This window comes from Marmota flaviventris, chromosome 1 (assembly GCF_047511675.1).
Source record: "Marmota flaviventris isolate mMarFla1 chromosome 1, mMarFla1.hap1, whole genome shotgun sequence".
NCBI classification, from domain to species: domain Eukaryota; kingdom Metazoa; phylum Chordata; class Mammalia; order Rodentia; family Sciuridae; genus Marmota; species Marmota flaviventris.
Genome location: NC_092498.1, coordinates 10,440,065 through 10,465,325, shown reverse-complemented (window position 1 = coordinate 10,465,325; position 25,261 = coordinate 10,440,065).

The following is a 25,261-nucleotide window of genomic DNA, read 5'->3' as shown; positions in this document are numbered from 1 at the left end:
TTGCTGCTCCTAAGGGTGTTGCTAGCTCATTGGATTATCACGTCCATCAGCTAATTTGCCCAGTAAGAGGCTATGCATAAAAGAATTGCCTATGCAATAATAAAGTGGATCAAGTTCTCTGAATCTGGTCTCCAGAGGTCTCTTTTCAACTTGGTCACCACACCCTCCTCAGCTATTCAGTGGGCTTTGGCTGGATCCAGTGAGCCCACAACCAATATAATGAGATACAGAATTACTTAACGACCACAAGTATCTTCCTTTTGCCATGGTTTATAGTCATGCTCACTCCCTTACCCTTGCCATCCTTAATCCCTGGCAATCAGCAAAGGTTTTCTATAATTTTGTCACTTCAAAAATGTTATTTAAGTGGAACTATGTTGCAGGGGCCTTTTTAGTTTACTTGTTTTTTTTTTTTTTTTTTTTGTTGTTGTTTGTTTTACTCTTGTAATGCCCTCAGAACTCATTTAAGTTATTACATGAGTCAGGTGTCTGTGCTTCTATATTGCTGAGTAGCATTTCATAGCCTGTATATAATCAGTTTATTTAGTCATTCACTAATTGGAAGACAGTTTACTGGTGTCCAGGTTCTGGCTGTTACATACAAAGCTATTATGAGCATTCTTATACAAAGCCATGGGGACATAAGTTTCCATTTGCCTTGGATAAATGTTTGGAATTATAATCTTTGGGCCTTATGGTAAATATATGTTCAGGGTTTCAAGGAAAATGTCAAGTGATTTTCCTAACATCTGTTCCATTTTGTATTCCCACAAAAAATGAATTAGAGATCAATTTTGTTTACATTCTCACAGATTTATCTGCATTGGTATCATAATATTTTATTTTAGTTGTTAGAATAGGCATGCACCTCTATCTCATCATAGATTTAATTTGAGCCTCACTAATGAATATTGATTAAAAACATGTTTCATTATTTTCCATTTGTGTATCCTCTGATACAATTTCCTTCATCATGGCTGTTACTGTGTGTGTGTGTGGTGGTGGTGTGGTGGTGGTGTGGTGCACGCACACTTGCATTACTCTTGAGTTTTGAGAGTTCTTTATTTACATAGTGTAGATATGAGTATTTGAGAATTTTGTCAGTTATATAGTTTGAAATTGCTTTTCAGCCTTCCTTTTCATTCCCTTAATAAGGAATTTCATGGGGAAAAAATCTTATGGAGTTTAATACATATAGATTTCTTTAATGGGTTGTGATTTGGGTTTCATGTCTAAATATTCTTTACTAGGCCCTAAGTTCTGAAAAATTTCTTCTACATTTTGATTAAACGTTTTCTGTTACGTTTATGATTCACTTTCAGTGATTGCCTGAACTTTAAATTGTAGGAAAAAGTTATTTTTTTTCCTCTTTGGATATCCAATTACTTTACTACCATCATTGCAAAGATTATAACTCTTCCTATAATTTACTTTCAATCTTTTGTCAAAAATCCATTGACTGTACTTACATGAGTCTGTATATTGGTTTTTTAATTTTTTTTCCCTGTTCTGTGTCTGTCCTTCCATGGTTACTCTACAGTCTGGATTAGTGCAACCCCATCATAAAACTTAAAATTTGGTACATTGATTTCTCCCACTTTATTCTAGTTTACAATATTTTAAAATCTATTCTGGTTCTTTTACCTTTCCATATAAATTTCAGAAGAATGTCAGCTTCGCTTAAAAACAATCTCACCAGGATTTTCATAGGAATTATTTTATATATGTATATCAGTTTGGGTAGAACTAACAATTTTTCTAATTTGAACCTTCAATTCTTTGAGTATAATAGGTCTCCCAAATTCATATCTTCTTTTATTTTAATAAGCATTATGCTGTTTTCTGACTAAGTTTTGTGGATGTTTTTAGAATCTCATTCAAGTATTTAATTTTCTGAGCCTTTGTAAGTGGTATTTGGAAGTACAGTTGATATTTGTGTATTGATCTTGGATCCTATAATCTCTGCAATCTAACTTAGTTTATTTATTAACTTAGGGTTTTGTTTTGATTTAGTTTCCTGGGGATTTACCATATAAACACATTATGTTCAAATACAGTTTTATTTCTTCCTTAGGATAATTTCTTCATAGTTACTGAGATGTTTATGATATCTATTAAATATCTTGATAAAGTTTATGTTTCTTAATGAATTTATTCCTTTCATCTAAGTTATCAAATTTACATGGGTAGGAATATTTCATTATTACTTTATCATGTTTTTGAGCTTTTGAGATCTTTAGGATCTCTCTGATTTTATTCTGACAATTGTAAATTATAAATTAATTTACAAATTATGAATCTTTGCCTTCCCTTCTAGTTTGCCAGTCTTGTTATAGGTTTGTTAATTTTATGAATTTTTCGGAACTCTGCGCTTAGAATTTTCTCTAGTGTTTTGGTTTAAATTTTCACGTCTCTTTGCACATATATTTATTATTCTATTCTTTCTGCTTCATTTGTTTTTTTTATTTGATTCTTCAGTTGAGAGTTTACATTATAAATTTGATAATTTCCTTCTTAAAATATGATCATTTATATTTAAAAATATTTACATATTACATTTTCATCTCAGCATTGCTTTAGTTGTGTCCCACATTTTGATTTGCTCTAGATGTGTGGATTTTGTTCTCATTGACTTCAATGCATGTTTCATTTTCTTCATAGATTCCCTTTTATCCAGTGGATTATCAAGAAGTATATTACTTAATTTCCAAGCATTTGGAAGTTGTATATCACGTTTTGTTGATTTCTAGTCTGATTTCAAGGTACTTGGAGAACATAAGATATTTTTACTTCAAATATTTTAAATGTGTTGAAGTCTGTTTTATGGACTCAGTGTTACAATTTGGTATTTGATGCATAGGCGTGGGAGGCCGCCAGTCTTGTGACCAGCATTTTCCTTTCCTGATTGGTGAGGCTCTGTCAGTCACTTCCCATGATGTGGCCACATCAAAGTGTCTGTAGATGGTGGCCCCGATTTTGAAAGTCGTAAAAATGTCCCCAAATGTGTCTTCATGAATGGGCATGCCATCCTACATCCTCAGGGATCAAATTACCTTAGCTGTCCTTGTAACCTCACCCCTCTTGATTTTTATTAGATAGAAATTTCTAAAGAATGAGAGTCCCCTAAATAAAAGACCACTCCTGAACGTGCTTGCTCTCTCTAACCAGCCTCTGGTGACATTCCTCGCTCTACCTTTGGGGAGCTTGAGGTGGAGGGCAGAGGAGCCGTCCTGGGACTTAAATTAAAAGGTAAATAGTGTGTCTGTGTTTTATTTGATACCTTGGGAAATTCACTTAGTTTAGCTGCCCGCGTTGGTCGGGTGCGGTACATAGGTACTTGGAAAGGATGAATTCTCATGTGTTTAGGTGAAGTTTTCTATAATATGAATTACATCCTGTAGAGTGATGGTATTGTTGAATTCTGTATCCTTCCTGAATTTCTCTTTCAGAGATTACTCTAACAAGGTTTTAGAGAAGCATGCTGAAATCTCAAGTATAATTGAAGAATTCTCAATTTCTCCCTTCTGTTCTACAGCTATTGCTTCACCTAGTTTTGCAATGTTTCTTTTTTTGTTTTGTTTTGTTTTTTTGTTTGTTTGTTGTTGTTGTTGTTCATTTAGGATTACTATATTTCCTTGGTGAACTGATCCTCTTAGCAGGTTTACTGTCCATTTGGTTTCTGGTAATTTTCTCTCATCCAAAGTCTGCTTTCTTTGATATTAATGTAAGGATTTCAGTTAACTTTCCTCAATTTACTTTTAACCTGCCTGTATTATTGTACATGAAGTGTGTTTACTACATGGACAGCCTTTGCTGGGGTAATGTTGTCAACCACCCTGATGTTCTCTTTTCCTGGTTATTTATACCATTCACACTTAATATAAGCATGGATGACTTTAAATAAAACTTTACTCTGTCACTTTGCTTTTTTTGTTTCTCTGTTTGTTTTACTTGTTTTATGGATTACTTTGGCAATTTTTATAATTCTATTTTAACCTATACATAAAATTTTTATTTTTAGTGTCTTTAATTTTAGAGATGTTTTGTTTTGCTCTAGATTTAGCTATTACATATGTACTTATTTTATATACACATATAAATATATATACCTATTGTATCTGTATATATTATAGCCATATTGAATTCATCTCTATGCTTATTTATGATATTCCTTCTTTGTTTTTGATATTCTGTGGATTCATCTTTGATGATTTCTTTTCTATTTAAATAGAGAACTCTCTTTTGCTATTGTCTTGGTGACAAATTCTCGTAGCTTTCTTTCATCTGATCACACAGTGATTTCCTTTCCGTTATTAAAATATATTTTCTGACTCTTTTCAAGATTCTTGGGGGGGATTTTGTCTTCAGTTTTCAAGAGTTTAATGTGGTATGTATAGCCATAATTGATCCTGTTTGATGTCACATAGCTCCTTAAATCTGTAGGTTATGCTTTTTACCAAATTAGTTTTCACTCATTATTTTATTGAAATGTTTTTTGAATCCTATTCACTTTTTTCTCTCCTTCTTGGATTTTACATCCTTGTTAAAGTCCCACATATCCCTCAGGATTCTGTTTTTTTAGATTTAGTAATTTATATTATTTTGATTCTACTTGAAAGATTCTTTCCCTCTGCTCCATTCATTTGGCTATTGGTTTCATCCATTTGGTTTTTAAATTTCTGTACTTTTTTTGCCCTAAAATTTCCATTTGTTTTTTTTTTTCTTTGTATCTTTTATTTCTTTATTAAGACTTCCTATTTATTTTATGACATATTATTTGTATTTTTCTTTGTTTCAAAGGAGGAATCACCTCCGTACTTCAAGGTTTCCCTCTTAGCTTCCATTGGTACCCAAAGTGGAGAGAAGACCCTTCTTAATGCTGGGGAGGGAGAGAGTTCAGACTGCCTTGTAGGCCTCTTTGGAGGCCACCATGACTAGGAGGGGAGAGATCCTTGGCCCCTTCTTTCAACCTTAGCTCCATGGACACTGTGTGAGTTGGGATCATTACTGCTAGAAGGCAGTCGGGGTCACAACGATTCAGTATCCTCCTTTGATACAACCTCCATGAGACGACTTCAGTCTCACCATAGAGTTCAAGGGACACCGTGGGGAATGCTTATGTCTGTACCTGCTGTTTTTTTCATGTCCCAGCTTTTTCAGAACTTAGTTTGGTTTATATATGCTAAACGGGATTCGTCACCATATATATTATTGTCAAGGTCCAAGTCTGTCCACCTTCCAAATTCTTATATATATATATATATATTTTTTTTCAGGTAAGTATACACAGTGCTCAGGGTTTTAGCTTAAGTCAGCATAAGGAATAGGAAAAAGTGCTTCTGTTCCATGTTGTCCGTGAGTGGAAGAATCTCACAAAATGGAGTTTTAACTACTTTAATAAACAAACCCCAATAAAAATAATTGTAAAAAGTAAATAATGTGTAAAGTTTCCATCTGAGTTTTGTGTAGGTCAGCTTAAAAAAAGTTGGTGAATCAGCTAATAAAATACTAAGATAAATACAGTGGCTATTTATATTTAAGCAAATTTCTAAAAATTCTTTTCTGTTCATATTTTCCCACTGTCCTCATAATCTACAACATTTCACAGATCATCCAAATTAGGGCCAATATAATCTTATCCAATAGTTACTCCTTTTTTTGTAGCAACTTGACTAATCAATACAGGAAGTCTTCCCACAAGTATACTCTTAAAACTATTTTGGGGGTGCTGTGGAGGAATTTTTAATTGGCAGGAAAAAGAAATATTTGAGGTGTGTGAATGTGTGTGTGTGTGTGTGTGTGTGCATGTTGATGTTAGAACTGTATTTATGGGGAAGTAAAAAAGGATAGCCCATATAATACTAGAAATAAGTGAGGATCCTGTACATGGTTAACTTGAAAGCAACGGTTTATTGAAGCTGTATTATCATTATCTATAATCATACATATCCTGCTGGAGAACCTCAATTTAATCAATCAACTACTTTTCACTAGTATAGTTAAAGTTGAAATTGGAACCTTCTTCATTTTTATACATGAGTGAACATGTATGAAAGTTTATCTTGGGGATAACCTAGAAGTGAGATTATTGAGTGCTATGGAATCAGTCTCTTCAATGTTATTAGATAATCCCAAGTTAAGTTCCATAGTGGTTATTTTTGGATTGGTCTGTAAAAATTCTAAAAAAAATTCCTTCATGTGATATCCAGATCAGTGCTTTGGGCCAACTTTCTACTTTCTGCTGAATATGATGAACTTGAAATAGTATATCATGTTTTTAAAATATTTGCATTCTTCTAACTGTTCACGAGATCAAGCATGTCTCCAAGCATGCATGACTCGTTTCAATTTCTTTTAACTACCCTGTTGACATGATTTCCTATTTTTCTGTTCTAATGATTTTTTTCCTTGATGATTGGTATGCCTTTTTATTTGCTGTATAGTAATCACTTAAGGAGGCAATATGTATTAAGGATGTCTCTTTTGCCATGTGTAATTTGTTTTTTCACTTTGTATGTGGAGTATTTTTCACATTTTTAATGTAATTAAATATATTACTGTTTTGTTTTATGGTATGTTTTTTCTGAGCTGCCTCCTCAAAATATCTTCTCTTGATCTGAGATCATAAAGAACTTTTTCTGCATTTATTTCTAAAATTGTGGAGCTTTGTTTTTTGCCTTGGATTTTGAATCCATTTGGAATTTATTTTGATATGTGGTATTAATATGAGGCCTTTGAATCAATTTTCTATTGGTGTATTAAAATTCCCATGAATAGCAACTTAAAAAAATAAATCATCCATTTATCATGACCCAGTCCACAGGTAAGGAGTCTGAGTGCCATTGCTGACCCTCTTAAGGGAGGTCTCACAGGCTGAGATCCAGGTCACCGCTGTGGGCTTCACTCTGTAGGCTCTGGGTAAGAATGTGCTTTCAGCTCCTTAGACTTATTAGAAGGACACATTAAAACTGTTTTTCAGGACCAAGGTCTTCATCTTTTCTTCATTGTCATCTGAGGATCCCTTGGAGCCACGAAAGGCCATGTAGGCCATGAAGATCCTTCTTACATGAACTTCTTCATTCTCAAACCACAATGGGACATCTCTCTGTGTCTCTGTCTCTCTCATCATATCCTTCTTTCATGTGTATTTCTCTGACATCTTTTACTATCTTCCAGAAAACAGTTCTGCCTCTAAATATTTCACTTATTTAGACTTGGTCAAACTGTGTAATCACTTGTCATAAGACCACTTGACTGGTACCTATAGACACAAGGGAATATTACTCAGCCATAAAGAAGAATGAAATTATGGCATTTTCCAGTAAATGGATGGAAATGGAGGCTATAATGCTAAATAAAATAAGCCAATCCCCCAAAACCAGAGGCATAATTTCTCTCTGATACACAGTTGCACACAATAATCAGGGGTGGGAGTGGTAAGAATAGAAATTCATTGGATTAGAAAAAGGGGAATGAAGGGGAGTGAAGGGAATGGGTATAGGAAAGACAGTACGATGGATCAGACATAACTTCCCTATGTTCACATATGAATACACCACAGTGAAACTCCACATCATGTCCAACCATAAGAATGTAAAGTTACACATGTATGTATGATATGTCAATATACATTTTATTGTCATGTATGACTAAAAAGAACAAATAAAAAATTAAGACAAAAAAATAAAAGACCAACTGATAAGTGACTGTTTTAAATACATCTGAACAATGCCACTTATCACAAAATGTGACTTAATAACGGAAGTCTTGCTGCGAAGTGGTCATGTGGACCATCTTGGAAATTTCTTTCATGTCTTCTGTTTGTGTCTTCCCAACAGGGAACCAAAAGAGAAAACCAGAAATTGTCTCTGGCCACATACTCCCTACAATCACAGAAAAAAATATATTAACATAGTACTTTTTAAAATTTGTACTTAATTTTTTTATGTAGTTAAGGCTATAATACAAACTGTTTCATACTGAATATAAGGTAGTAACTCCGTGATAAGCACAGCGGTAGGCTAGGAAAGAGAGACCAGATGTATGTGTGCATTTAGCATTCTCAGAAATTAGGCACCTACAGAAAGCTTTAAACTTTTCTTGTTTTCAATTCTAGCAAGTGCAGTCAAGTGGATTTCTGTAATAGACTTGCAGATCTCTGGAGCTCTTTAAATTACTGTTTTGATTTTATATAAAGTGAACATTGCCTGCAACAGTGGCCTTAGGAGAATTTCTCTGACGATATATCCTCAAACCTTGACTTAATAAAATCACTGAAATAAGTGAGCTCCGATTTAATTCCAAATTAAATTATGTGTCTTTTCAATTGAAAGATTTATATATATATATATATATATATATATATATATATATATATATATATAAATTATATATTAATATAGAATTATTTTTTCTACTTATTTCTTGGTTCTCAGGGACTTTTCTTTATTTAGACACATTTCCTAGAAATCAACAAGCTAGCATCACATTTCGATGTGAAGTTCATAAACCTATGAAGGTGATCTGACTGACTTGCCTAAAAGATGCTGAACCCAATCTCAGATTTCAGCGGTGTGGCTCCCTTGTCTTTGGTGACAAGCTCACCAGCTTTTAAGTTTACCAACCCAGCAAAAATGAGAGGATTATGAATCATGAATTAAAGTTCTAGAAGACTGAGTGAACACTCCGGGAGAATAATGTCATGTTAAGAAAGGTTCTCAGCTTGTTTTGTTCTCGTTTCCAAACATGAGCAGAAAATAAATCTCTCTCTAGCTAACTTGGTTTCTTAGTCTTTTCCAGCTTTTTCTTTCGATGTTTATCTGAATTCAGTGCACATTTAACGGTACCGTGGTGGGGACCCAGCTTGCCTTTCTGGTCCCAACTTTCCTGTTCATAACTGGTATCTGTGTCTCTCTGATATCCCAAGCAATGGGATTTTTTTACATATTTTATTCATATAATCACTGCAAACAAATGTAATGGGCCTTTGATGATGAAGCCCGTTTGCTTCTTCCTCTGGAGTGCTGTGTGCTCTCCCTTTCTTTGGATTCCCTGGAAGGTGAACATACCGCTCTTTGAGGTTTCTCAGAAACTTTCTCCATAATCCCTTCTATTCTGCACACTCCCCACTGAGACCATCCTCACCTCACAGGCTTATCTCTTCCGTACAGTCATGAATTCGGTTCTTGTGAGTAGGGCTGCTGCTTCAGTCAGCCCTGGAAATGAAGGTATTGGCTTGACACTGTTGAGAGCCCACTAAAAATAGCATGCATGTTACCATGTAATCAGCCCTACATGGAGCCAGGGCTAAATTATGACCCAATTAATAAGGGATAGATAAGGAGCGGCTGATGCAGGAAAAGATTCATGAATATCTGCAGCCCCATCCTCCAGAGTTATCGATCTATCCTGCCGGAGCAGTTTAATAGAGGAACTTGTCACTCACCACAATTAATGTGGAAGTGGTATAAAAAAAAATAGATCAGGAACCCAAAGCCAGGAAGCTTTTCAATGCATCTATGAACTTGGAACAAAGAGCTGTCAAGAGCAATGGGAAGACTCTTTTCAAAGGAAAAATAAGCAAGTCTTGAAGACTGAGTAGACAGGAGCATACCAGGGGACAGAAGAGCAAAAGACAACCACGTGTTCTGTTCTTATGTGATCAAGAAAAAATGGGAAGCCATTGCGAAACAGGAAACGCTGCACAGCACTTGGCTGGGGAAAGAAGAAGGCGAACTTGTTTAGAGGTTTATTGATTAGGAGACATGCTGGTAAAAGAGAAAGTCGTATCGAGTCCTAATCACTTAGGAGGGAAATCCGAAACAAGACTTCCTTTAAAGGAATAGCAGGGGATCTCTAAGGTGAATGCAGGTTATAATCAAAATTGAATCTATTTTTCAATTTTATTTGTTCTTTTAGTTATAGAAGATGGTAGAGTGTATTTTCATGTATTTATACAAACATGGAGCACATCTTATTCCAATCAGGATCCCAGTCTTGTGGCTGCACATCATGGAGATTCACTGTGGTGTATGCATATATGAACATAGGAGAGTTTTGTCAGATGCCTCCCACCATCTTTGCTATTTCTGTCCCCACTCCCTTCTCTTCATTGTCCTTTGTCTAGTCCACTGAACTTCTGTTGTGTGTTAGCATCCACATATCAGAAAGAACACTTAACCTTTGGTTTTGGGGGATTGGCTTATTTTGTTTAGCATAATAGTCTCCAAGGTCCATTCATTCACCAGAAAAATTCATAAAATGATTCTGCTTTATGGCTGAGTAATGTTCCATTAAGTATATACACCGCATTTTCTTTATCCATTCATCTGTTGAAGGGCATCTAGATTGGTTCCAGAGCTTAGCTATGGTGAATTGAGCTGCTGTAAACACTGATGTGGACATATCACTGTAGTATCCTGATTTTAACTCCTCTGGGTATAGACTGAGGAGTGGGATAACTGGGTCAAATGGTGGTTCCATTTCTAATTTTTTTGAGGAATCTCCATACTGCTTTCCAGAGTGTTTTCACCAGTTTGAGTTCCACAGCAATATATGATGAACCTTTTCTGCCACACATTCTTTTTTTTTAAAGAGAGAGAGAGAGAGAGAGAGAGAATTTTTTTAATATTTATTTTTTAGGTTTCGGTGAACACAACATCTTTGTTTGTATGTGGTGCTGAGGATCCAACCCAGCGCCACGCGCACATGCGAGGCGAGTGTGCTACCGCTTGAGCCACATCCCCAGCCCTTCTGCCACATTCTGGCCAACAATTATTGTTACTTATATTCTTGATAATTGCTATTTTGACAGGAGTGAGAATCTCAGGATAGTTTTAATTTATATTTCTCTAATTGCTATAGATATTGAGTATTTTTTTATATATTTGTTAATTCTTCTTATTTCTTCTCCTGTGAAGTGCCTGCTAATTTCTTTGCCCATTTAGTGATTGGTTTATTTGTTTTTTTTGTGTGTGTGTGTTTGGGTGTTTTTTAATTTTTTTTTTTATTTCTTTATATATCCTGGAGATGAATGCTCTCTCTTAGGGTCAGGAGACAAAGAGTTTTTCCCATTCTACAGGCTGTCTCTTCATGTTATTGATTTTTTTCCTTTGTTGTGAAGAAGCCTTATAGTTTGATACCATTCTATTTATTAATTTTGATTTCATTTCTTGCACTTTAGGAATCTTGTTGAGGACATTGTTTCCTAAGCCAAAATGACAGAGTTTGGGGCCTACGTTTTCTTTTAGTAGTCACAGGGTTTCTGGTCTAATGTTTAGGTATTTGATCCACATTGATTTGAGTTCTGTGCAGGGTGAGGAAGAGGGGTTAAATTTCATTCTACTACATGTGGATTTTCAGTTTACCCAGCACCATTTGTCAAAGAGCCCCAACACTGAACATTAAGAAAATAATTTTAGGGAGGATATATGGCTTGGATTCCTTTACACTAAAATATATTCTCCTCAACTTTGTGACAACTGCAAAAAAATATCAGAAGATTAAAAAAGCCTGAGAGGCCCATCAGGTTTTGCTCACCCACCATTCAAGCCACATGGACCTACTTGACATTCATAGTTACAGCATGCTTGTTCTTACCACAGGGACTTTGCACAAGCTATTCCCTGATACATTCACCCACATACTTACGATTGATGTCCCCACTATCTATGATTCTTTACTCAAATGAACCTCCTTGAAGCTGTAAACACTGTTCTTTAAGAAAAGTTTAGCCAATATCTCTCCCGATGCTGAACTTGCGTCCTCTAAGGTCCTCTTTCACTTGTACCACCTTCTGATATACTATTATTGGTCTTATTAATTATTGATTGTTAGCTGGAATCCAAACTTCATTCTGTGAGGATCTTTGTGTTTTGTCCACTAAACACCTCCGGCTACCCTAAGCACAGGATAGATAGAATAAGAATTTGTTGAACAGTGATTGAGTTAATTCCTCTGGAGTTGATTGACTTAACTATATTTGTCCTTTCTTTATGGGTTCAAATGTATTTTGCTTTTTTGAAACACTATTTATGTCTATACATAAGACATAATGATTTTAAATTGCCATTAAAATTGTTTTAAGATTATAAAGGCTAACAAACTTTGATATGTGCCAGGTATTCATTTAAGGGCATTAAAGTAATGCCCTACTTAATTCTCAAAACAAAAATTAGGCCCTCTTTCAGATACTTTTCTGTTGAACTACCTAAGCCAGTGAGAGCTTCTATTTCCCAGAGGAAAAATAGGAATTGAGAGGCTGTGAATAAAAACCCTGCTCATACTTACCATGTACTACTGAGATACTGCCCAGAGAGTTGGCAGTGAGCATCCTGATATTTCCTTAAAGAGGAATGACACCCTTATTGTAGTCTTATTTTGAATTAATTAAAGGATCTTTGTATTTTTCCCATAAATGGCTGTACTAATTTACCTTCCAATCAAAAGTATATAAGGTTTCCCATGTCCTCATATCGACTCCAGTATTTATTATTTTTGTCATTTTGATAATAGCCATTATAAGTGGGGTGAGGTGTGCATCAATCATCTTAAAGAAAAGCAGGACAGTAAGACATCATGTCCCTGGAGCCCCCCCTTAGTTCCCTGGAACCTGGCCAAGTCAAGGGAACAAAGAGTGCTGGCCTGGCCCAGCAGTGCCCACGGAGACCAGGACACTGACTTTCACTCCTGCTCGCTCGGGGTTAGAGTTAGCACTATTTGTAGGGAGCTGCCTTTCTGCACACACACCAGAACAGAACATGCGCCTTGCCTTGCTGGTCATAGGAGGAACAAAGCAAGCTAATGTTAATGATGTGACTGCATCTGAAGCCTCATTGGTGGAAACCCTCTTCCAGTGGTAACTTGAGCAGAACTGTAGCCGCTGTGGAAAGGATGTCCCAGCCTGCTGCCACTAGACAGAACGCTGTGCCCGAGAGGTGTTCGTTTCTGGGGTACCATTGTTCAGGAGAGGGGTGCTACTTGGTGAAGCACCATGAGGGACAAATGTGCTCCTGTCGTGAAATTGCACCTCTGGTTTGCGTTTCCCTGATGGTTGGTAATGGCGAGCATTTTTTTTTCCATATGCCTTTTGTCATTTTGTACCTTCTATTTGAGGAGTAAATATCTCCATCTCTTGTTTGGTTTTAATTGGATAATGATGATGATGATGATAATGATTGCTATTGAGTTGTTTAACCACCAAAATGATAAATTTTGATGTGATGGGTATGTAAATACCCTGATTTGATCTTTACACAATGTATAACTGTATCAAAACATCACATCATACCCATAGATATGTACAATTATTATGTGTCAATTATTATGAAGAATATAAAACTTTAAAAGATTTTGAGTCATAAAAGGTGTATACTTATCATAAAATAATTTAAAAAAAAATTTAAAAGACTAATGGTACCCAATGCTTAAACAAAATCACATTTGTTTGGTATCAATACTCATTTTTCTACTGTGTAAGCAGAAAGATAATTTCTTATATAACTTAGCTTACATTTTTTAAAATACTTCCCCAAATTATTTTAAAATTTAGTTAAAAAATATAAGCTAAAATCTTTATTTTCTTATTTGATTTGGAATGATGATATATTCCAGTAGACATCAAGAATTTTAATCATGAGCTCAGCACTTTTACCAATTAAATTATTTATATTTACATCACTATTTGGAAAACTGACAAGTTTAAGGATACATATTTTCATTTTCCTGAAAATACCCAATTTATTCAATAGAAACCTACTGAGTACAGGTCATGTTATAGACACTGGGCAAAACACAACCTATAAGGATCGATAAAACTGAATATGATCCATATCATCAATAATTTTACCATCTAGATGGAGAAAGAGTTATTAGATTAAAAAATCACAGAAAAAATATGAATTACACTTGCACTATACTATGAAAAGGCTTGCTACTCTAAAGAAAATAAAACAATACATTTTTGAGGCATATATTTAAAGAATACTTAATTCTTAGAAATGCATAATTATGCAAATTATGTTAAAGTTGATGTTGGAAATTCAATAAGTAAATTGGTTTTCTGCCTGAATTTCAAAACAATGCTTTGTGGGTGGATCTTTGTATGCCCAGGTGCATGCTTACATGCGTATATCTATAAAATCATGCAGTGCTGGATTTTGGTATATTCTAATTCTTGTTATGCTCATTTCTTAATAACAAAAGAGTTAAAAATGAGATATATCAGTTGTTTGTTTTTTAGTTAATACTAAGTCAAATCCTTCCTACCTAATTCCCCAAGTTATATTGTTTTCTTATCAATTGACCTATTGTGTCATCTTTATAGAAAAGGGGGATAATAAAACCTTATGAATGCCCCTTTTCGGTCCCAAAAGCTCAATTAGGGCATAATAAGAGTTGGTCTGGGACAGAATGTCCAGATGCACATTATCTAGGACTCTGACTCTTCCTCATCTTCAATGGGTATTAGTGCAAGTTCCTTTGATCTGTAGAAAAGCTACTTTCTACCATGCAGGCCAGGACAGTTGCTCCTGGGGATGCTGATCATACAGTGAAACAAAGCAAGGTAAGTTCTTAACAGTGTTCCACTTTGTGCATTCTGCTCTGCCACTGCAACTTTTTTTTTTTAATAGATGTGTTTCTTTCTCTTCATCTCTCTCTACTCCTCCCTAATCTCTCCCCCTCCCTAATCTCAGAAGAAATAGGATTACCTTTCTTTCCCATCCTAGGCAGAGTTATCTGTCCTTGAGCACACATCCACCATAGGAATTAAGTAGTCTAGACTTTGGGGATAGTAGGAGAAAATCTGAGAAATGACTATCTCCCAAATTAACCGGTGAACTACAATCCAACAGAGGACACGTGGAATATCGCCTTGGAATCACCTCTTTAAAAGCCCCTAGTTCCTGCTGAATCACAGCCTCTGGGACAGGAGTCCTCAGTGTTTCTCCTTTGCTAGCAAAGCAATAAACCTTCTTTTTTCTTTTTCTCAAAACCATGTCCTCATTATTGGTTTGGCATTGGGGACAAGGACTGAGCTTTTGGCAATAAGCTGACTCTGCTTTGATAGCCTAAACCCTGGGACCCCTCCCTGTGGAGGCTAGCTTGCATCTGAGCACTATGAGGAGAGAAGTGCTCATCCAGGCAGCTGCCCCTGGACAAAGGGTGGAGAGAGACATTAGACCTACTTTCTTATGTTCTACCAGAGGCACTGCATGCAGCAGAGGGCACCTGTCCAGCCCATCACAACTGAATTTCCTTGTGAAGCACCCATCCAGCCTGCCACCTCTGGAACTCCTCCTGTAACGATCACTCAGTAAAACCACATCTCATATGCCAATTCTGGGCATCCTCGTTGGTCTATTGGCAATCTATCCCGCTATCCTAACAGAGCCGGGCAGTAGAGGGTATACACCTACCTTATAGGTCAGTAGACTATGGGAACATGAACTTTCTCTAGTGAAGAAAACGATTTTTAGAATGTGATACAGGGAACTTTCCTAAGATGAAGCTTAGTTCCCCTCGACCCATTCATTCGCTGGTGTAGGTAGCACATGAATTCTGAAGTAACCACTTAAATTTATTTCTCCATATGTTTTTCTTATTTCTTTGTGTAATATCATCACCATTATTAGCAATTTTTTTCTTAATCTCTGTAAACCTCATTATTAAAATTGCTAAAACTTGTAGAATAATTTTGTATAGGTAATAAATCTAAAATTAAATCTTCATTATTCTAAGATTAGAAATTTGCATTTATAATATTAAACATATTTTATATTACATTCTTATGAGACAATAAATCACAATATAAAATCCATGTGCCGACAAGGAAAAACTTTATATAGTGGGTGATGAACATCCAGAATTGTTTTTCCCACTTGTTTTTGTCCTTCTTTTATAATATCAACTTCCTTCTCTCATTGACAGAATGTTCAGTGCCAATTTAAATTTCATCATTAGCTTTATGGGGAAGATCAACAATGGTTAAAAGTAATTTAATTTTTCCAAGACAGAATGCATACCAGAAGGAAAATAATACAAAGATCTCTTTTTATATTAAAAAACATCCATGATTTGCTTTCTTCTCATTCCTTGGAAAAGCATTTTTAAGATTTTCTGAATTTTAAAATGCTATTTTTTTTCCTGAAGCTCAAATCTAGACCCTGTCACTGACAGAGAAATGTTTTTATGTTTTAAAATGTTGATGTGGTGTGCACAATAGCAAGAAAAGTTAATTTTTAATGATTTCAACAAATTTATGAGTTTGTTTTATAAAATTTCAAAGATCTGAATAATAGAGGATAAGAGATTCTATAGAGTTATCAAATTTACTCACTTATTTTCAAAATCCAAATAAATTTCAGGAAAAATGGTGTATATCCAGCCTTTTTTGATCTAGCAATTCATAAACTGACTTGGTAGAATGATACTGTTAAAGTGTGTGAATTAGAGTTTAATGAAATCCCAACTCAATCCAGAATCATCTATTTATAAGTTCTTTATATATGAATTATTTTAAGCAAAGGAAAATAAAATACATGACACAATTTATTATCTAAAAGACAATGAAATAAGTGACAGGTGGAAGGGCAATATATGCAACAAGTGACCTTACCACATTGTTAGAAAGGTCGCTTAATAACTTATTGTTGATATCAAGCCAAGGTTATCTCATTGATGTAGCTTTTAAAAATGCATGAGGCAGGAGAATCCCAAGTTCAAAGTCAGCCTCAGCAACTTAGTGAGGCCCTAAGTAACTTAGCCAGACCATATCTCAAAATAAAAGAAAGGGCAGGGGATGTGGTTCAGTGGTTGACCACTCCTGGGCTCAATACCTGGTACAAAAAAAAAAAAAAAAAGCATTAGAAGCACTTATAACTATTATAAATATGGAGAATTTTCAGGAAGAAAGGATGATGTTCCTTACTTAAACAGAGTGAATCTTTTGTGTAGATATTTTACACTGTGCTCCATAAAAATGTCTAAAGGAATTTGAGTGATGGTACTTTAGAAGGCAACCTAGAAAGAAGAGTTGTAGATCAAGTAAGACCGGGAGAGGAAACAATCCAATAAAGGTCCCTGAGCAGTAGGGACAAGGCTGTGGCCACCTGGGCTCTGTGCTCTTGGGGCCCTCTAATGACCATGCAAATTCACTCTCAGAATTATCTCTCTGGCTTCTGGTTCCATTAGGACATAGAAAGCTGGAAAGAGAACCACCCCTGTCGTAACCGGGAGAAGATGAATAAACCACAGACTCGTGCATTTCTTTGACACATTAGATGCTGAAGCTGCAGAGCAGCCAAGTGACATGGACACTTTGAAACACAACTCCTCAAGCAGAGAGGGGGCACAAGTGCTGTGTCACCTTGGAGCACAGGATCCAATCCAAAGAGACACCAAGTGCCATGTGACTGGGTGAGAGAATTTAGCTAAAATACTTTAAAATGATCTCAGAGTTGAATATGAGCTAGTGGAAGAATTTGGGATCCCAGGAAGCCTCAGGGGGAAAGGGCTTTAGGATCCATCTTCAGGCTTTTGTCCAAGAGACTGGGTGTCTGGAGATGAGGTGGGGTAGGGGACTGACTCAGGCCAGAGAACGGAAGTTGCAGCTATCAGTGAAGGAAAAGCCAATTGGCCCAGCAGGATGATGATTCCCTCCAGAGCAATAAAGCTTTAGGCCCTAGGTAAGGGAAGCACTCTGTGATCCCACTTGAAGGTCCTTTGTGTCTAGGGGGAGGAAAGGAAAGACTGAAACAATCTGCATCACAGGAAAATGGGCAGGAAATGACTCTGGGCTGAGGTTCTTGTACAAATATCCATAAAAGAGTTCTACTTCTGGAAAGAAAGTCAAGCAACCAAGAAGGCAGTTTGGCTTCTGTGAGAAGAAAAGCAGTATCAGCAGGAAAGCCACATCCTTCAGACCAAGGAAAAGGAGTGTCAAAGACCAAGTCTGGGCCAGGAGAACAGCCCAGCTAGCTCAGGGTTGTCTTTGCAAGCAGAGCAGGTGTCCTGACCTGGGTGGTAGTCCAACACAGGGAGGCATAATACATGCAGCTGCCCCCTGAGGCAGGGCCAAGAGTTTGAACAAGGAGCAGCAGCCTTGGGCAAAACCCTCCACAGCCCACCTCCACACTAAGGAGAGGCAGTGCTGGAGAAACTCAGAGTAATGCACAGAAGTTAACCATATGGATGACAAATACAGTAGATTGATTCGGGAGCAAGACCTGCAGACTCCCTCTGGCAGAAGGAGAAGTGGGTCCATTTTCAGTCACAAATTCTATATAACTCAGTCTCCACTGTTTTTCAGGCAATGTCCAGACTTTAATGAGGTGAGAAGTGGAAATATCAATGAGCAATATATGCTAGGTCCAATGTAAAGGGGTGTGTTGTAAAAGATAATATCATCCATAAGAAGATGAGAAATTCAGAAGAGAGAAAGGAAAAGAGCCACTGGGAATGCTTATACCAGTAACAAAACACATAGAACCAAAACAAAAAATGCATTTTACAGGCTGATCATTGAAAACAACCTAGGAAAGAACCAGCCCTACTTGTAGATAGGTGAATGCAAACACTCTGCATTTGACACAAAATAAATAAAGATTGAAAGCAGCAACAAAGGAACAGGACACCCAGGTGCTGTCAGACAACATGAGATAGTCTGACCTTCCTGCAGTTAGAATCCAGAACACGGAGAACAGGAAGAAGAAACATTTGAAGAATTAATGAAAAAAAAAATTCACAATATAATGTCAGACACCAGACTACAGGTCTAAAAAGCTCAACACCCTGTAGGATTAATACCAAAATGACAATGAAATCCTAGACTCATTATATCCAAAAAACTTAAAAAAAAAACAAGCAAAGAAATAAAGAACACAGGAAAGTTTTGAAGTTAGAAAAAAAATTACATAAAAACATGAAATTAGAATTAGGACAATCATGTGGTAAAATAGATGTGGGGCAAGATACATTAATTACACTTAAATCTGTAAATGCAAAATTACTAAGTTATGTAATTTTAATTCTGCAAATAGTAGTGCCTGGTATCAAAAAATATGAATTATAAATGGTCCTGGGGTAGGAGCAGAATCAATGAGTCAGTTACAAAACGTTATTTCTATTCCTATGATTAAAAAAAAAATGAACAGACTATTTCAGAGAATCATAGTTTCTTGTTAAATCTTTGTATTGTGAATCATTGATTGTATTTCACTATTTCACTGCATAACAGAAATAATATTGATGTGATTCAAATCTTATATGGGTACTGAAAGAGATGAACATCAAGGTATCTTCCATATGTAGTTGTCAGAATCCAAAAAATAGTTGTTACAAAAAAAGAATCACCTGCAGTTGTTACATATTTGTTTGGCAGATGAAATTGAACCCTAGGCAAGCACTCTACCACAAAGCTGCACCTCCATCTCTTTTTATTTTATTTTGAGACATAGTCTCATTAAGTTGCCCAGACTGACCTCAAACTTTCAATCCTCCTGCCTCAGCTTCCTGAGGGATTACAGATGTGCACCACTGCACATGGTCTGTTATTTCTTTATATACAGTAAATTAGATACGAAATTGTTAATTAGGCAGCATACTTAATCAGTAACACTAATTTCCTTTCAAAAGTAATTTTCATTTAAATCTAATCTTTAAAAATATACTTTGAAAGAAATATTTTCTCACTTCTAACTAAAAAATGCTCAGAGTAAAAGTAACATAAAATTGAATGATGCATTAGAAATTCCATTAGTTTGAAAAAATGCATTTGCAATTTTTATCCACAGTTGCTTGATAGATACATGATTTGATGTATAATTCAATGATTTCTTTATAGTTGGATTATTAACAAACAAACAGAAAGTAATGATAAGTAACATTGTGTCTGTTTACTTATTTGATAAACATGCTCAGCTAGATGTAGCATTTAAAATACATAAAGCATGGAATTTTTGTTACAAACCTTCAAAATACATTCTTTGAGCAACTTGAAATCAAAGTAAATTGTAGAATTCATCCTGTAAAGGAAAAAAGAATATTAGATGAAACTGGTCATTTGAAAATAATATTAAATAAATTACATCCAGAGTTCAAATATGTATCTACCCATCTACCCTCAGTCACATTATTTTCTAGACCGAGTAATCAATCACTTCCAGGACTGAACTCAAAACATATAAAATGCATCTTTCCATAACCACCAAAGCTAATAAAACCTTACTTTTTTTGAGAATTGATTACCATCCCCTACTTGTTAGGGATTGTATTGGCACCAGCAGCTCCCATTCATCATTGTGGATGATGCCACCACAGGATAACTTTAATTTATCCCCTTTCAGAAATGGATAATAGACTCTAAAACGTTTGGGTTTGTATATATGTGTAGATGTGTTTAAACAGAATTTTTTTTAATAGACAACTTTTTGTCAAACCTAAAATTGATGATTGACAACTAGAAATTTAAAAGATCTTCCTCAGTTTTACATTGCCAACAGATTTCACAAACCTATTCTAAAGCATGTTTTAATGAAAAAGTTCGGAAAGCTAGATTATTCACTCTATTTTCAACAAAAAAAAAGTGTAATAGGAAATCCAGGTTTCAGATGTAAAGCATGTATATTTATTTTTTTTTCCTGAATGTGCATGACTCATAAACACAAGATTGGTGACTGAAACCATACTGTTCAGACAATAGGACATAAATTCACATGCTTTTGAAGCTGGTTTATGCTCACTTTGCTTTGGTAACTTGTGCATGGAAAGTAGATCTGTTTCCTGGAGTCACTAGATTTTAGATTATTGCATATGAAAAAGGGAACCTGATACTTTGGAGATACTGCTACCATAAAATAATATCATACATCATATAAGAAACTAGCCTTGTGTCAGAGACAGCTGGGAGTTAAGGAGTTATGAAAGAAGAAATCAGAAATCGAGGTGAAGTGAAAAATCTGTGCAGACAAGTTCACATGAGTGAGCATCAGTACGCAGATGAACTTGCAGGCAGTGCACAGGGAGGAATGGTTTCCCTCACCTCACCCTGTGAGTGAAACCCCAGGTCCTCTGGGCCTGCATGAGATTGTGCTACTATGAGTTGTGTTAGTGGCTGTCTTGCCCAAACCCCTTTTTCAGGCATTTGTCCCTTTCGCTCTTGTTCCCAAAGGCCAATCCAGTCCAAATGGACAACTCGTAAAGTTTGCTCAATCACAGTCCTTCCACCAGGTCCAACAAGAAGAGTGACAGCTGGAATCGCATCTTACTTTTGATAGGTGCTCAGCTGCAAACATGATACCATTAATTGAATATTGGTAACACAAATTGATTGGATACTTAGCAAGAAAATGAATAGTTTGGATACATTGTGACTGAGTCGGAGAAAAGTATCAGCAGACATGAGATCTAGTCCTGGTCATTTTGTCACCTAGAGGAGAAAGAGAAAACATCTGGATCTATGTCAAAATTACTGCAGTTAACTTAGACGTTTTCTTGATAAGATGGAATGATTGTTTCCTGGTTATTGGTCACTTACATTAGAGTTTTGATTAATAATATGCCTGATGAGTTTAATCTTAAGACAGGTTTTTTATTCCTGAAACACAGTTCTTAATATATTTATTTACCTAAAATTTTATGTTTTTTCAAGACACATATGAATGGCTCCATGACCAAGCATCTATAGTTGCAGAGTTAAAGAAAGATGAAGATCACCAGAAGAATATTTTTTCATTGAAAGTAGGACAGAAGCAGTTAGCTAATTGTTACATTAAAGAAGAAAACAAACGAGACCTCAAACTGCTAGCAACTGCTTTATTGAATGTTTAAATAAACAAACAAGCCAAAAAAAAAAAAAGAAACTTTTATTGGAATATGGGTACAATATATATGGTCCACTAAATAAGTATTGACTAACACTTTCTGACGAGTTACAGACTAAAGGCCACTTACAAGACTCACCAAGAAGAAGGGATGTTCCCTAATTGTGCTGTTTGTGTAAATCACATGGCCAGAGTTGGTAACTCCTCCCACCTAACACCTTACTCTAAAGCTGATGGCAATTTTTTTCACTTCACTGTGGAAACAGAGAAAGCAGAGGAAAACTTCCTTCCCATCGCCACATCCATAACCCTACCCAAGCTTGCACTTAATTGTTTCTCTCTCTTTTATAAAGTGCCCTGTGCTCTTCAGACTCATTCAGTCTGTGGATCACACCCCGTCTCTTTCTACTCACTCGAACATGTGGTCTTGAATTTATCTCCTCTCTGTCGGCTACCGTCGTTGATTTATCTAATTAATTGTTTACAGGGAGATGCTAACATGTTCTCTGAACAGCCTCTCATGCCCCTCTCTCCAAGCCCCTTTAGGGAAAGTGCGCGTCAGTGTTTTCCATACAACCTGTAGGATGCTCCTCCTCTTATGTTCCCTAAAGGCCTTGATATTGATCAAATTTGAGACTAACTTGAAATAATCGTAGTCCAATTTTCTACACCCAATGCTCAGTTCTCAGCCTTGGTCTCAGTTGGTTTCCCAATCAATGCCAGACACACAGTCCATCAGTCTCTTTAGCTTGGTACTTGGCAATTCTGGAATCTGGATGGGCACAGCTTGTTGATAATCCTCAGATCTCAGTGACTCTGATTCTCAGCCTTATTTTCTTCAAGCTGAGTATAGTAGTAGCCTTCCATTCAGCAGACTTCCAATCTTTCGATGTAGCATAAACTTAATCTAAACTAATTTTCTAAGTGATATTCCCAGACTCATGGTATTTACACCATTCTTATGCTGAATACTGCCGCTTTGTAAATCTGTCTACGTCAACAAAAGCATCCTGTAGTCCTCTCAAACTTACAGCTAAAACTGAATGACTTTATTTTAATGGAAATCTACACAAGAGGATGATGACTTAGATTAAGTTACTAGAGGTGAAACACAAGGACTGTCAGATTTTGAAGCAAAGTCAACAAAATTTGCTGGAGTTTTAGACATTATTGAAATATTTTGCCTGCACGAGTAGCAAATACGAGTCTCATTTGCATAATATATTAGAGGAGGTGTCCATAAATGATGCTGTCAGCTCTCAATTTATCAGACAAAAAAAAACCTTATACCTAGCACTGCATACATTGCACTTAAAATAAAAAGAAATCTCTACAACAGTCATACAACAAATATTTACTGAGGGCTCACCCCTCTGAAGATCACTGGAGACAGAGCAATGGGAACCCTGCTGTCCTGTGCTTTGATTTTAAACAGGGAGAGAACAATAAAACAAAGAAATAAAAGCAAAAAAAAAAAATAGGATATGGATGTATAATACTTAAACTCTGTGGAAATATGGAACAAGGGATACCTGGATACAATGGGGAATAGGAGGACTAATTTAGGAGACAAAAGAAGGCCTTTTTCTAAGATGACTGGGAAAAAAGTGGAGGTAGCGTATTCCAAGTAGGAGAAAGAGCAAGTGCAAAGACTCAGAAGATGGCCAAAGGAGTGAGCTCCCCTAGGAATGGAGATTGCCAACACAGGGGAAGACAGCTGGCAGGGAAAGCCAGCCTCTGAGGTCAGGGATCTCAGCAGGTTCCAATCACCATGATCCCTGGAAGTCACAGTTAGGGACATGTCTTCTCATTGGAATGAAAAGCCCCTGGAAAGTTTCATGCAGAAGAATGAATAATCATATTTGGATTTTCCAAAAATAACATGACATATGGGTGGATGTAAAGGATCAACATTTTAGAGATGGTATGACAATTGTAGAGATAAGAATGGCTTATAGATGGCAGTTCAAAGCCAATTTCATCAAGTTAGTGAGGCCTTAAGCACCTTCTGTCTCAAAATAAAAATAAATAAATGAAATAAAATGCAAGGGATTAAGCACCTTTGGGTTCAATTCCTGGCAAATAATAATAATAATAATAATAATAATAATAATAATAACTTATATAAATGTGTCCTGGGATAATTTCAGTGTCTACAAATTTTAATATGTAGTATTATAGGATATTAGCAAATATTACTAGAGCTTTAATTTTTTGAGAAACATTTATTTTGTTTTATGTTATAATTCATTGATTTATTAAAAAATTATTTTTTGAATGTCTACTTTTTGTTGTTGTTGTTTTTGATAGCAGGGCTTGAACCCCAGAACATATAGCCATTAAGCCTCATCCCCAGCACCTTTTATATTTTATTTAGAGTCAGGGTCTTGCTGAGTTGCTTTAAGACCTCAATAAGTACCTGAGGCTGTCCTTGAACTTGTAATTATCCTGTCTCAGCCTCCTGAGACTGGGATTATAGGCATGTGCTACTGTGCCCAGGTGATTGTCTACTTTGTGCCATCACTATAGACATTTTCAGTCATTTCACATATTCAGGAACATTTTAGTTGACAATTTTCTTGATTATAAAACAAACATTTTTTTTTCACTAATAAAAACTCATTACCAAATTGTGCTTCCTTCCTATAATTGGTAAGAGTCAGCCCAATATATTGCTTGATTTCTTTTTTCCTTAGCATGAGCTAAATTACTTTCTCTATTTTCAGAATATATTTAATGTTATGCCTAATATATTTATAATGGTAGCAAATGTAATGCGTCTCCTTATGTTTTTGTCAAGTATTTCATTCCCATCCTTTACAAGCTATTTGTGTTATTCTGTTGTAGTTGCCAGGCATATAGGTTAAAATTCCAGTTTTAGTAGCCAGTTACCATTATTTGAATTCTTCATAAGAGTTAGGTTTAGAGTAATAAAATGCATAAAGAATTAAATGATATTTGTTCACCAGTGAACTCTTACTTATTTCAAAGTCATGGACAAATGTTATAGACCAAAATGAAAGAGAAAAAAAAAATTGATGAATCAAGGTAACTGCTTTTTACTTGCTAGGATTTGATAAATTGCTTGAAGTCTCTGCTGCACTGCAGTTTTGATTTGAAGTCTGACTAACACAAAATAAGCAATTTTACCAAAATATAACCTCTATTTGTGAACTTCTACATTTGCTCTCCTTGGGAATGGAGATATCATTCATTGTTGGTGTAGTTTTTCACTATATGAAATCTTTGAGCTCTTTTATTTTCCCTACACCATTGTGTTCAACAATGAAGTCATAACTTATAATTTTATTCCAACTTCCACTAACTTAATTCCTGCTTTCATTTTTGTTTCTGCTAAACATGGCCATACCCTTCTAACCTAGAGTATGACACTTCCCAGTTTATCTCCCATACCACTCTCAGAACAAACTTCATTAAATGTT